We start from the raw sequence: 12,974 nt of genomic DNA, 5'->3' as shown, positions 1-12,974 counted from the left end.
GACCGTTTTGCACACTTTTGACCATTTTGGCATCCATTCAGTCAAGTGATCAAAATTTGGACACTTGGCAACTGGCTCATATTTATGATGGTTGCAATGTCCCAGGATCATATGCTCACCTTTTGCAACCTTCTAACATACAAATTCAATAGGGAAGCCAAATTCATTTTACAGCAGTGATTCACTTAACAACTATAGCAAAGAAGGTCATAAAATGGGGCAAAACCAATGTGACCACTGTCTGTGATTCCTTTGTTCCATCCAACTATATACCAATTATCCCATATCCAATAAAATTCTGATTCTTCTTTTCCCTGTATTTCTTTCGTTAATATATCCATTTCGGCACAGTCCATAATTTTTCTTATTATTTCTTCTTCATTTAGGTTTAGTTTATTTTTCCACTTCTGGGCGAAAGCTATCCTTGCTGCTGTAAGTATGCGCAATATTAGATATTGTATTTCTTTTTTGTATTTCATCGGTATAATTCCTAATAGAAAGAGTTCAGGTTTCCAATCTAACTTAACCTTTGTTATTTCTTCCAACCAATTTTTGATCCTTTTCCAGAATTTTTTTGCCTCTTCACAAGTCCACCATAAATGATAATATGTGCCATGATGTATTGAATCACATTTCCAGCAATTTAGCGAGGTATTTGTTGAAATTTTGGGCAACCTTGACAGTGCCAGATGCCATCTATAATAAAGCATTTTGTACTGGTTTTCCTTGTATGGGATTGATAGTGTCATTCTTAAATTTATTCCCCAAAATTTTTCCCATTTGTCTAGTTCAATGTTATAGCCAAAGTTCTGTGCCCATTTTATCATTGGTTCTTTTACAATTTCCTCTTCCATTTGATACTTCAAGAGGAATTTGTATATTTTCCCTATCATCTTTCTGTCCAGACTTTGAATAATTTTATCCAATTCGTGTGGTTCTGTTTCAATACCATATATTTTAGTGTCTTTATTGTATTTAGTTTTAATTTGGAGGTAGGTTAGCCAATCACCTTTCATATTCTGATCTGCCAATTCTTCCATTGTTTTTAAATTTCCCTGTCTGTCAATTAGATCTCTGTATCTTAGAATTTTGTTCCAATCTGTAAAATTTGGGTGTGTCGTTCTTTCTGTTGGTGATAGCCAATTTGGGGTTTTCACATAGTGGATTTTTTTGATTTTGAGCCATTGTTGCAGTAAAGTTCTAATTAAATGATTTTGAAAGTATTTGTGTGTTTTATGTTTGTCATTCCATAAGAAATTATGCCAGCCTGCCTGCAGGTCATGGCCTTCTAAGATCAGAATTCTTTTATTCTTTAACTCAATCCAATCCTTCATCATTGTCATAGTTACTGCAGTTGCGTATATAGGCTCCCTGTGTGCTTCCATCCATCGCTACGAAGATCTGCTGACTCTGCCTGCCTGCTGGTAAGTGAGCCGGGTTTTTTCTTTTATTTTTTTAATGTATTTTAAAATAATATTTTATTTATTGTGCATATGATTTTTTAAAATAGTGGTATTCTGTGTTGATTCTTTTTTTAAATTGTCTTAGACTATTTAAAAAAAGATTCTATCCAAAATAAATTGAAACAAGCCATTTTTAAATTTTCTATGCACAATACTTTGAAATGGACTCAGGAGTCATGATTGACACTGAGTGAATTTGCACTTTTAATAATCAGGAAGATACAATGGCATTGAAAAAAGTGACTGATGACCATTTTTCACACTTAGCGACCATTTTCACACTTAGCGACCGTTGTGGCATCCTCATGGTTACGGGATCAAAATGTTGATGTTTGGTAACAGATTCGTATTTCTGATGGTCGCTAAGTGTGAAAAATGGTCATCAGTCACTTTTTTCAATGCCATTGTATCTTCCTGATTATTAAAAGTACAAATTCACTCAGTGTCAATCATGACTCCTGAGTCCATTTCAAAGTATTGAGTATAGAATTTTTTAAAATGATTTTACTTCAATTTATTCTGTGTGGAATAGTTTGAAATGGTGACAGTATAAATTATTGCTGGTGTAATACTTAACAATGGTTTTTAAGGATTTCTTTTATTTATAGAATACCTTTTTTATTATTTTGGGGGGATTTTTATTTTTAAATTGTTTATAAAATGTATTTACAAGAAATGTTCCTTTTTGCAAATGTGATCTTTGCAAATCTTTGTGATGCAATATGTTCAGACCAGGTTTATGTGTCTCAAAGTGGCTGCTATTCTATGGGCAGGCCAGGTTGGTGCAAGGCAGCTTTGCCAGATTTGGTGTGTTTCACCCTCATTGAATTTTATATCGTATAAAATCATATAATTTTATTTTTTTTTAGATTATTAACATAATGAGTAAGAAAAGAGGATGCAAATTCAATGATGATCTAAGAAGTGAATTTCCTTTTCTTAAAAAAACCAAAAGCGATCACATAGTAAGATGTGAGAAATGTAATGGTGAATTTTCTATTTCGCACGGTGGGAGGCATGATATTACAAAGCACTTGGAGACGCAGAAACATAAAAGATATGTAGATGCTGCTGCATCTTCCTCCAGAATGCAGGAATATTTTCATAAACCAACGTATGCAGACGAAGAAAAGAAATTAGCATTAGCAGAAGGACTTATGTCTTTTCATGCTATTAATCACAATCATTCCTTCAGATCTATGGACTGTACATCACAGGTTGCCAAAAAGTTATTCAACAAAAAAATTACCTGTGCTAGAACAAAATCCGAGGCAATTGTGCGTAATGTGCTTTCCCCATATGCATTTTCAGAATTAAACAAAAATCTAGAGAAAATTAATTTTGTATCCATATACTCTGATGCATCTAATCATAAGGATATCAAATTATTTCCAACCCTTATTAGATTTTTTGATTCGGAAACTGGAATACAAATTAGAATGTTAGATTTTGTTTCTTTGCCTGGTGAAACTTCGGAAATAATTTTCAGTTCCATTGTTAATATTTTGGAACAAAACAATTTAAAACACAAAATAATTACATGTTGTGGAGACAATACGAATGCAAATTTTGGAGGAAAAGCGAGAAGGGGTACAAATAATATTTTTTATAAATTAAACAAAAAGCTTAATCAAAACATTATTGGTGTTGGTTGTGCAGCGCACATAATACATAATGCCATTCAAACAGCTGCTGACTTGTTGCCCATAGATGTGGAAAATATTATTGTTAAAATATATTCTTATTTTTATATATACACTGTGCGCGTTGAAATTCTTAAAGAATTTTGTGAAAATGCGGAAGTCGAATATCGCAAAATGCTTGGATACAGTAAAACGCGCTGGTTAGCTCTTTTGCCAGCTTTCAAAAGAATTTTGCAACTATACGATCCTTTGAAGTCCTACTTTCTATCACAGGATAAATGTCCTAGAATTTTAAAAGAGTTTTTTGAAAAAGAATCTTCAAAAATTTGGCTAGAGTTTGTACACAATCAAGCAGCTCTTTTTCAAAATAGTATAAAACTTATTGAAGGTGGCAAAATTTCGGTAATCGAAGTAGCAAATGAACTTAATAATTTAAAATTTCAGTGTCAAGAGCGGTTAGAAAATATTTTTATTCCCATAACTATCCGTAATATTATAAGGCAGCTAGAAGAACAAGGTGCAATAAATCGTGCAGACACCATGAATCATGTTAAAAACTTCTATAGTAACTGCGTAGATTATTTAGAAGAGTGGACGGTACATTATAACGATATTGAACATTTTAATTGGGAAATATGCCAAAGAGTAAAATTATTCTGTACATAATTTTTCTCAATATATTTAATAAATATAAATGTAAATAAATGTATTATATTTGTACTGTACATAATTTTTGTCAATATATTTAATAAATATAAATGTAAATAAACGTATTATATTTGTAAATTGTAGTTATGTTGAAATAAAAAAATATTACAATACTATTTTTGTGATGTATGAAATTTTTTGTTGCTCCATATAAAATTTTTAATCAAGGCCCCCACCCACCCACCCACCCCGGTCAAAGGCGTCCCTCTTTTCCAATCTGAAAATCTGGTCACCTTAGTATAAAAATGTGTGTCTTACCTTGATGAATGACAGGGAGGTTGAAGAGCAGAGAAAAAGAATCACCCAGAAGTTTATTTTTTTAAGAAGAAAGTGGAGAGGGAGACCTGAATGGAAATGTTTTGAAAGCTCTTTACTGCTTAGCTGATTTCCTTTATGACTTAGCTTCTGCCTTGGCTAAAAGTACTAAGCCTTCCTTGACAGTTTTTCATTTCAACTTTGCATACTCTCATTAACTTGCTTGGCAGGTTTTTATTTCAGCTTTGCACACCAACTTCCAGAACAACTTTGCCTAAGGTGACCAGATTTTCATATTGGTAAAGAGGGACACCATTGACCGGGGGAGGGGGCTTGATTGGTGAATATGCTCTCAGTGTACATAAAGAAAAATAAAATAGTAAGATAGTGGGATCCTTGCTGCACCAAGCCTTCACTAATCCTCTCACTTTCATCAAAATCAATAAAAATCAATCATGCTTTTTTATTTCTATTTATTATTTTGCTATGGCCACATATGAATATATATGCACTACATATATATGGCCACTAAATGCCTCACCAACCTTTTCTGTATTCTTTCATTTCCTTCCATCCATTTTATTTATTTAACACAGAGTAGATTAGGCTGTCAGCCTTAGTCATTCTTCTAACATGACAAAAATTCTTACCAACAAGGATGGTATTGGCACATTTTAGCTAATGCAACCTAAACATAACCAAAGCCTATTTCACTTCAAGTATGCTAACTTTATTCTATGCCTTCCCACGCATTACATGGCTTGAACGTTCGCGGATCGCCACCAAATTGCAGAGGTAGTTGTTCTACCAGATGGACATCCTTACTTTTTCTCAAAAATGCGAGAGAGACTGCCTTTCCTAGTCTAGCCCCGTAACAACAACCCTATGAGGTAGGCTGGGATAAAAGAAAGGGAGTGTCGTTGAATTCTGCAACTGCATCACCTCTTCGCTGCTCTTGCTTCCCAGGGAGCTCCCTTTCCTCTCACCGAGCAGCCCGTTCTCGGAGAGAGGCTCGGAGAGGCTCAGAAGCGGATATGCCTGGCAGTCGGTGGGATGGTGCTGAGAGGGGCGTGCGCTGGGAAAGGGAGCTTGCATGGTCCCGCCTCTGAGCCTCTCCATGCAGTCACCCCTTCCCCGTCACGCCCCCACCCCAAAAACAAACCACCAGCGCTCCTCCCGTTCCCCCACTCCCCAGGGCTGCAGCACCTTTTCTTCCCGTTCGGCTCCAAGCCACCGTCATGGACCTCTTTTGGCTCCACTCTAGGCACCGGCCGCCGCACCGCCGTCCTCCCGTCCATCATTCCCCCTCCTCCCAGAGCACCACCGGAAACATGCCAACCTCAATATGGATGCAAAGACGTCACATCACCGCTACCCATGTTCATGAGGCACCAGGCATTGCAGGGCGCAGAGGAACCCAGCAGACAGACGGGAGACTGGGGGAGAGGGGAAGGAAGAGATCCCGTCCAGGGTAAAAAGAGGGAAAAGCGGAGAGTCTACCCTGGACGGGATCTCTTCCTCCCTCTCCCCCCCGGTCTCCCGTCTGTCTGCTGGATTCCTCTGTGCCCTGCGATGCCCGTCTGGGTTGGCTTCCTTGGACACTCAGCCTCCACCCCCACCCCCACCTTCCCTCCGACCAACTGTCAGTTTATTCTTCGCTACAAACAAAACACACACACCCTTTTCCGGAATACAGAAAAATTGCTTTGGGGAAGTGGGGTGCGTGCTGGGAGGAATCTCTCTTCTCCTGCACGGACCCCACGGTGCCTGCATCAGAGCTTGGGCAGGATTCAGGTGAAGGAAAGGACTTTTCTTTTGCCGGCATCAGAGCTCGGGCGACCCCTTTTTTTCCCTACCTCCTTCCCTCTTTTCTCCCTCCCTTCTTCTTTTTTTTCCTTTCTTTTTCCATCTTCCTCCTTCTCCTTCAATTCTTTCTCCTTCCTTCCATCTTTTCTCCTTCCATCTTCTCCCCCCTTCCCTTCTTCTTTTCCTTCCCCCTTCCCTCCTTCCTTCCTCTTCTTCCCACTCCTTGCAACTGCAATCGGAACCGCAGACAGGGAAGAAGAAGGGGAGGAAGTGGTGGCCGAGCCGAATCCTTTTGAGAGGAGACGGGCGCGACCTGGGAGACACAGGGAAACTCCGCAAAGGGGGAGAAGGAGAGGAGGGCGGTCTCCTCCCCCCAGCGCCTCCCGATTCCCACCGATACCGTTACTCACCAGTTAAGCTGCAGTAAGCAAAAGGTCGAAATGAAATGGAGACTCGCACGGTAAGCTAAGCGGACTCCAGCCAATCAGTGAGCTGGCTGGGATGGAAAACTGCGTGCTTAAAGTTTTCCATCCCAGCCAGCTCACTGATTGGCTGGAGTCCAGACTAAGGTGACCAGATTTTCAGATTGGTAAAGAGGGACACCATTGACCGGGGGGGGGGGGGGGGCTTGATTAAAATTTTTATATTTTGTCAAACATGACCCCAGGACACTGAAACCATCATAAATACGAATCTGTTGCCAAACATCAAAATTTTGATCACGTGACCATGAGGATGCTGCAACAGTCGCTAAGTGTGAAAATGGTTGCTAAGTGTGAAAATTGTCATCAGACACTTTTTTCAATGCCATTGTAACTTTGGTCACTAAATGAACTGTTTGAAAGTTAAGGCTAGCTTGCATTATAATGCCTTATGCTAGCTTACATTTTCAAGAGAGAGAAGCTAAACTCCTTGTTAGAATTGAAATAGAAATGAATAGAGTAGAGTAAAATAGAATAGAATAGTTTATTAGCCAAGTGTGATTGGACACACAAGGAATTTGTCTTTGGTGAATATGCTCTCAGTGTACATAAAGAAAAATAAAATAGTAAGATAGTGGGATCCTTGCTGCACCAAGCCTTCACTAATCCTCTCACTTTCATCAAAATCAATAAAAATCAATCATGCTTTTTTATTTCTATTTATTATTTTGCTATGGCCACATATGAATATATATGCACTACATATATATGGCCACTAAATGCCTCACCAACCTTTTCTGTATTCTTTCATTTCCTTCCATCCATTTTATTTATTTAACACAGAGTAGATTAGGCTGTCAGCCTTAGTCATTCTTCTAACATGACAACAATTCTTACCAACAAGGACGGTATTGGCACATTTTAGCTAATGCAACCTAAACATAACCAAAGCCTATTTCACTTCAAGTATGCTAACTTTATTCTATGCCTTCCCACGCATTACATGGCTTGAACGTTCGCGGATCGCCACCAAATTGCAGAGGTGGTTGTTCTACCAGATGGACATCCTTACTTTTTCTCAAAAACGCGAGAGAGGCTGCCTTTCCTAGTCTAGCCCCATAACAACAACCCTACGAGGTAGGCTGGGTTTTTTAAAAAAGCGAGTGTCGGGGAATTCTGCAACTGCATCACCTCTTTGCTGCTCTCGCTTCCCAGGGAGCTCCCTTTCCTCTCACTGAGCAGCCCGTTCTCGGAACAAAACGGAGAGGCTCAGAGGCGGATATGCCTGGCAGTCGGTGGGGATGGTGGTGAGAGGGGCGTGCGCTGGGAAAGGGAGCTTGCACGGTCCCGCCTCTGAGCCTCTCCGCGCAGTCACCCCCTTCCCTGTCACACCCCCCACCCCAAAAACAAACCACCAGCGCTCCTCCCGTTCCCCCACTCCCCAGGCCTGCAGCGCCTTTTCTTCCCGTTCAGCTCCGAGCCACCGTCACGGACCTCTTTTGGCTCCACTCTAGGCACCGGCCACCGTGCCGCCGTCCTCCCCTCCATCATTCCCCCTCCTCCCAGAGCACCACCGGAAACATGCCAACCTCAATACGGATGCAAAGGCGTCACATCACCGCTACCCATGTTCACGAGGCGCCGGGCATTGCAGGGCACAGAGGAACCCAGCAGACAGACAGGAGACTGGGGGAGGGGGGAAGGAAGAGATCCCGTCCAGGGTAAAAAGAGGGAAAAGTGGAGAGCCTACCCTGGACGGGATCTCTTCCTCCCTCTCCCCCCCGGTCTCCCGTCTGTCTGCTGGATTCCTCTGCGCCCTGCAATGCCCGTCTGGGTTGTCTTCCTTGGACACTCAGCCTCCATCCTCACCCCCACCTTCCCTCCGACCAACTGTCAGTTTATTCTTCGCTACAAACAAAACACACACACCCTTTCCCGGAATACGGAAAAATTGCTTTGGGGAAGTGGGGTGCGTGCTGGGAGGAATCTCTCTTCTCCCTGCACGGACCCCACGGTGCCTGCATCAGAGCTCAGGCAGGATTCAGGTGAAGGAAAGGACTTTTCTTTTGCCGGCATCAGAACTCGGGCGAGCAAAAGCAAGTATTTTAATCAGTGGGCTGCGCGCAGGGACGAATATATCCCCTCCTCCCTGCATGCATCCACTGATTAAAGTGCTTCCTCTGGCCCGCCCGATCTCTGCTGTGGGCAAAAGGGAGCTGGGAGTACAGGAGATTCCTCCCTGCACATGGAAGCGCTTTAGTCAGTGGAGTTCGTGTGGGAGGAATCTCTCTTCTCCCTGCACGGAGCCCACGGTGCCTGCATCAGAGCTCGGGCGGGATTCAGGTGAAGGAAAGGACTTTTCTTTTGTCGGCATCAGAGCTCGGGCGAGCAAAAGCAAGTTTTTTAATCAGTGTGCTGCACGCAGGGATGAATGTATCACCTCCTCCCTGCACGCATCCACTGATTAAAGTGCTTCCTCTGGCCCGCCCGATCTCTGCTGCAGGCAAAAGGGAGCTGGGAGGACAGGAGATTCCTCCATGCACGTGAAAGCGCTTTAGTCATTGGAGTGCGTGCTGGGAAGAATCTCTCTTCTCCCTGCACGGACCCCACGGTGCCTGCATCAGAGCTCGGGTGGGATTCAGGTGAAGGAAAGGACTTTTCTTTTGCCGGCATCAGAGCTCGGGGGACCCCTTTTCTTCCTACCTCCTTCCCTCTTTTCTCCCTCCCTTCTTCTTTTTCTTCCTTTCTTTTTCCATCTTCCCCCTTCTCCTTCAATTCTTTCTCCTTCCTTCCATCTTTTCTCCTTCCATCTTCTCCCCCTCTCCCTTCTTCTTTTCCTTCCCCCCTCCCTCCTTCCTTCCTCTCCTTCCCACTCCTTGCAACTGCAATCGGAACCACAGACAGGGAAGAAGTAGAGGAGGAAGCGGTGGCCGAGCCGAATCCTTTTGAGAGGGGACAGGCGCGACCTGGGAGACACAGGGAAACTCCACAAAGGGGGAGAAGGAGAGGAGGGCCGTCTCCTCCCCCCAGCGCCTCCCGATTCCCACCGGTACCGTTACTCACCAGTTAAGCTGCAGCAAGCAAAAGGTCGAAATGAAATGGAGACTCGTGCGGTAAGCTAAGCGGACTCCAGCCAATCAGTGAGCTGGCTGGGATGGAAAACTGCGTGCTTAAAGTTTTCCATCCCAGCCAGCTCACTGATTGGCTGGAGTCCAGATCAATCAGTGAGCGGCAGGCAGGGTTGGCTTAGATTTTTAGTGTAGATAGAATAGATGGGGGAATGGAACGAGCGAGCTAGCGGCAGCTGATGATGGGCGGGGAAGCCAGCGAGCGCCAAAATAAAGTGGGGTTTTTGGAGAAGCGGGCGGGACGCGGGAAAAATGATAAAAATGTGTGCCTGTCCCGCCAAATGCAGGACGTCTGTTCACCCTAGTCCAGACCAATCAGTGAGCGGCAGGCTGGGCTGGCTTAGATTTTTAGTGTAGATAGAATAGATGGGGGAACGGAACGAGCGAGCTAGCGGCAGCTGATGATGGGCGGGGAAGCCAGCGAGTGCCAAAATAAAGCGGGGGGGGGGTTGAGAAGCGGGCGGGATGCGGGAAAAATGATGAAAAGGGGTGCCTGTCCCGCCAAATGCGGGATGTCTGGTCACCCTAACTTTGCCTCCTTCATCTCCCCTCCCCCTGTATAAAATTTCACTCCACTCCTTTCAGCTTTCTTATGGATAAATGCAAATCTCTGATTCTGCACAGTCATGTTTATGACAGGCATGCCCAGGACATGTGAGCCATGTCTGGTAGCTATAGCACACTATTGACTCATATTTAAGTGATTTTTCACTTGAACTCCTTCCATCTTCCTCTCCTCACCTCTATCTTCCTTCCCTCCTCCTCCTTTCATCTCCTCTCCTCCTCTCTTCCTTTCTTTTTCTATTGTTGTAGATGTCTCTTCTAGCTCTTAATTTTTATTTTCTTGGGGTAGTATTTCCACAGACCCAAAAATAATTGAATATCATTTCTTGATCCCTTTCCTTCTCAAATCTATCCTGATTATTTTCCCCCCTCATTTGTATCTTACTTTTGAATATATACTTATATATTATTTTCATTCCTATTTCTCCCCCTTTTTTTACTTAATGGTGTATTGTCTGGGTTCTATATCTTTCCCTTACTTTCTTTTCTGTATGTCTTTCTCTAACCATACATAAAATCTTCCACATGTCTTGAAGTAGACCGATTCCTCTTTACCTTTATTTTCAATCTCTTCATCTCTGCACAGTCTAGATTTTTTTTTTTATCATCTCTTCTTCTGTTGGTACCTTATTTAATTTCCAGTTTTGAGCATATACAATTCTCGCTGCTGTAGTTACATGTATAATCAAATCAGGGATATGCAGTCAGGGGAGGCAGGAGAGGCAGAGCCTCACCACTGTCATCATGAAAAGAAAAAAGAATGTAAAAGGAAAAAGGCAGAGGTAGTTGCTGCCAAAATCACAGTGGTCCCATTCCAACCTACTTTCTTGAGGAATAGCAGAGTCTTACCTCCTATCTAACAAAATAAAAAACAATGGTGAGAAAAGTAAGGTTCTACATTTAGGCAAGAATAACCAAATGCACAGTTATGGAATAGGCTCATTAGTAGTAACTGTGAAAAGAATCTTGGAGTTCAAGTGAACAATCACTTAAATATGAGTCCAAAGTGTGCTATAGCTACCAGAAAAGCCAACACAGTCCTAGGCTGTATTAGCAGAAGGACAAAATCAAGATCATGTGAAGTATTAGTACCACTTTATAAGATCTTGGTAAGACCACACTTGGAATACTGCACCCAGTTGGGATCACCATGATATAAAAAAGATGTTGAGACTCTAGAAGGAGCACAGAGAAGAGCAACAAAGATGATTAGGGGAATGGCGGCTAAAACATTTGAATAATGATTGCAAGAATTGGGTATGTCTAGTTTAATGAAAAGAAGGACAGGGGTAATATGATAGCAGTATTCCAATATCTAAAGGGCTGCCATAAAGAAGAGGGAGCCAACCTATTCTCCAAAGTACGTGAAGGCAGAACAATAAGCAACAGATAAAAACTAATCAAGGAAAGAACCAACCTAGAACTTAAGGAGAAATTTCCTGACAGAACAATTAATAGAATAGAATAGAATAGAATAGAATAGAATAGAATAGAATAGAATAGAATAAGTTTATTTATAGGCCGCCCTTTTCCCTGAGGGGACTCAGGGCGGCTAACAACTTATATGGGAGGGGGGTACATACAATGACATATAGCACAATATATAATTAAAAGTAGAACAACATTCATTCAACATTTGGGTGGGGGCGGATTATACTCTTTACCCCCAGGCCTGACGGGATAGCCAGATCTTGAGGGCTGTGCGGAAGGTCTGAAGGGTGGTGAGGGTACGAATCTCCATGGGGAGATCGTTCCAGAGGGTCGGAGCTGCTACTGAAAAGGCTCTCCTCCGCGTAGTTGCCAGGCGGCACTGGCTGGCAGATGGCACTCGGAGGAGGCCTAATCTGTGAGATCTGATGGGTCGCGAGGAGGTAATTGGCAGGAGGCGGTCTCTCAAGTATGCAGATCCACTACCATGAAGGGCTTTATGGGTGGTGAGAAGCACCTTGAAGCGCACCCGGAGATCACCCGGAGATCAACAGGTAGCCATTGCAGCTCGCGGAGGATAGGTGTTATGTGGGCGAACCGAGGTGCACCCACAATCACTCGCGCGGCCGCATTCTGAACTAGCTGAAGTCGCCGGATGCTCTTCAACGGCAGCCCCATGTAGAGCACATTGCAGTATTCCAGCCTAGAGGTCACAAGGGCCCGAGTGACTGTTGTGAGAGCCTCCCGGTTCAGGTAGGGTCGCAACTGGTGCACCAGGCGAACCTGGGCAAATGCCCCCCTGGTCACAGCCGACAGATGGTAATCAAAGGTCAGCTGTGGGTCCAGGAGGAACTCGCCTCCAGATCTCAGAGAATCAATGGAACTCGCCTCCAGATCTCAGAGAATGATTAATGTGCAGTATTCAGGCATGGATAGATTACCTGGGAGAAATTGAAATTCAGTTTAGCACTGACACTATGTCAGGTTGAAATGACAGAACATGATTTGGTTTGTTTAATAATGAACTTAACATGCTTGATCTGCTTGATCTGAAAGCTGTACTTTATAATTTAAACATGATGTGAATATCCAGCCAGGTGCGCTCTATTCTGTTAACAGTAATAAAACCTGGTTTATAAAATTAGTGATGAGATCATAGTGTGATAATTAGGCCACATGGGACATAACAGTAATTTAAGCAGGGATGAGTGGGAGAACCCATATCTAACATTATGGCCGATTCGGAGAATCTCCAAATCCCACTCTTTTTTTAAAAACCAATCAATACAAATTAGTATATGCAAGACAAAAAGTGCTGCTCCAAAAGCATTTTTATTCATCATTTAAGCATTGTTGATTAGCATATCTTTGTTCTCTCCTCATTGCAAAATATATTTCTCCCAGAATACAAAGCATTCATTTGTCTTGGAAAATACTTATGAAATCATTCTGGTATATCCTGACTCATTTGGGGTGATAAATCATACGAAGTGGTGCATATGCATACAGAAAATGCATAGGTATAAACTACACATGATTTAGTTGTTTTGTACATGT

The 12,974-nt window shown here is 42.6% G+C and overlaps 1 long non-coding RNA gene across 1 annotated transcript; it reads left to right on the top strand.

Annotated features, from left to right (window-relative positions):
* The first annotated feature begins 342 nt into the window (after positions 1 to 342).
* On the top strand, positions 343 to 2,627 carry LOC148045126 (uncharacterized). Its single transcript, XR_015697178.1, has 3 exons — positions 343 to 432; positions 1,355 to 1,424; positions 2,333 to 2,627. It is a non-coding gene; the product is annotated as an uncharacterized LOC148045126 (long non-coding RNA).
* The last annotated feature ends 10,347 nt before the right edge of the window (positions 2,628 to 12,974 follow it).

Source organism: Thamnophis sirtalis, unplaced genomic scaffold (genome assembly GCF_051295495.1).
Source record: "Thamnophis sirtalis isolate CommonGarterSnake01/CBP01778 unplaced genomic scaffold, rThaSir2_p1.2 scaffold_6, whole genome shotgun sequence".
Classification (NCBI taxonomy): Eukaryota; Metazoa; Chordata; class Lepidosauria; order Squamata; family Natricidae; genus Thamnophis; species Thamnophis sirtalis.
Note: the sequence above shows the minus strand (reverse complement) of the source record. Positions and strands in the feature narration are given on the sequence as shown.